The sequence below is a fragment of the Humulus lupulus genome, chromosome 5 (genome assembly GCF_963169125.1).
Source record: "Humulus lupulus chromosome 5, drHumLupu1.1, whole genome shotgun sequence".
Taxonomy (NCBI): Eukaryota; Viridiplantae; Streptophyta; class Magnoliopsida; order Rosales; family Cannabaceae; genus Humulus; species Humulus lupulus.
The window spans coordinates 75993887-75995508 of NC_084797.1; the positions used below are offsets into that span (position 1 = coordinate 75993887).

Consider the following 1622-nt stretch of genomic DNA (forward strand, 5'->3'; position numbering starts at 1 on the left):
ATTTTGCAATCCATGTGGAGACGATTTACTTATCATTGTATTACTTGTGTGAATACGTGTATTTGCGTATTTAAAATCAAATATTAAATTTATCACAACAAGTTTTTGGCGTCGTTGCTGGGGATTGGAATTAGAAATTTTTGTAATATCAATTACTTGCAATTTATTTTTTTTCTTTGTTGAGCTGACTTTGTTTGCTTGATCTTGTGTTTTCTCAGGTGATTTACTGTATGAACGAGCAAGAAGACATTGAACTAGCTCCTATTGACCCTGAGATTGAAAGAACAGTTAGAAGAAGACTAAGGGAACAACGGGCTCAAAACAACCTTAATATGGCTGAAGAGGTTGAAGGAGTTGAGGGTGCTAATAATATCACTAACGCAATTGCTATGGCTAATGATAGAGATAGATCCATAAGGGAGTATGCTGCCTCCATGTTCAATGAGCTCAATCCGGGCATTGTTAGGCCTGAAATTCAAGCACCCCAATTTGAGTTAAAGCCCGTGATGTTCCAAATGCTGCAAACAGTGGGTCATTTTAGTGGGCTGCCTCCTGAGAATCCTCATCTTCATCTTCGTTCATTTTTGGAGGTGAGTGATTCCTTCAAGCTACAAGGAGTAAGTGATGAGGCCTTAAGGTTGAAATTGTTCCCTTTCTCTTTGAGGGATAGAGCTAGAGCTTGGCTAAACACCCTTCCTCCCGATTCGTTGACTACATGGAATGAGTTGGCTGAAAAATTCTTGATGAAGTACTTCCCTCCTACCAAAAATGCCAAGGTTCCCAATGAAATTATGTCATTTCAGCAGCTGGAAGATGAGTCATTTTGTGTAGCTTGGGAAAGATTCAAGGAGTTATTGAGAAAGTGCCCACACCATGGGATTCTGCATTGTATACAAATGGAAACATTCTACAATGGGCTCAATTCTTCCACTTGTATGGTGTTAGATGCTTCAACTATTGGGGCTATTCTCTCTAAGTCCTATAATGAAGCCTATGAGATTTTGGAGAGGATAGCTAGCAACAATTATCAATGGTCCAATGTTAGAGCCTCAAAAAGTTAAAAAGTGGCTGGTATACTTGAAGTGGATGCATTGACAACTTTGACCGCTGAAGTTTCTTCAATGACTAACCTTCTCAAGAACATGAGTTTGGGGGGAATGGTACAACCAGATGCTATGGGACAAGTTTCTGATGTATCTTGTGTTTATTGTGGAGATGGGCACGCATTTGAGAGTTGTCCTTCGAATCCCGCTTCAGTTTGTTATGTGGAGAATCAAAATGCCAACCGAAATAACCCATATTCAAACTCTTACAATCCGGGGTGGAGGCAACATCCAAACTTCTCATGGGGGGGGGGGGGGTCAAGGATCTAGTTCAAGCAGAGCACCAATGAAAAGCAAGCCTACATATCCACCGAGGTTTTCTCAACAACAACAAAGAGCTCAACCACCTCCTTCTCAAGTGTCTCAATCAAGCTCTTTGGAGAGTTTAATGAAAGAATATATGGCCAAGAATGATGCTGTGATTCAGAGCCAAGCGGCATCCTTGAGGAATCTAGAGATTCAATTGGGGCAGCTAGCTAATGAGCTAAGGAATAAACCACAAGGCACTTTTCCTAGTGA

The 1622-nt window shown here is 40.9% G+C and overlaps 1 non-coding gene across 1 annotated transcript; it reads right to left on the bottom strand.

The window, feature by feature from the left end:
- Nucleotides 1-776: 776 nt before the first annotated feature.
- Nucleotides 777-880, bottom strand: LOC133780767 (small nucleolar RNA R71). Its single transcript, XR_009869586.1, has one exon. It is a non-coding gene; the product is annotated as a small nucleolar RNA R71 (small nucleolar RNA).
- Between the last annotated feature and the right edge of the window lie 742 nt (nt 881-1622).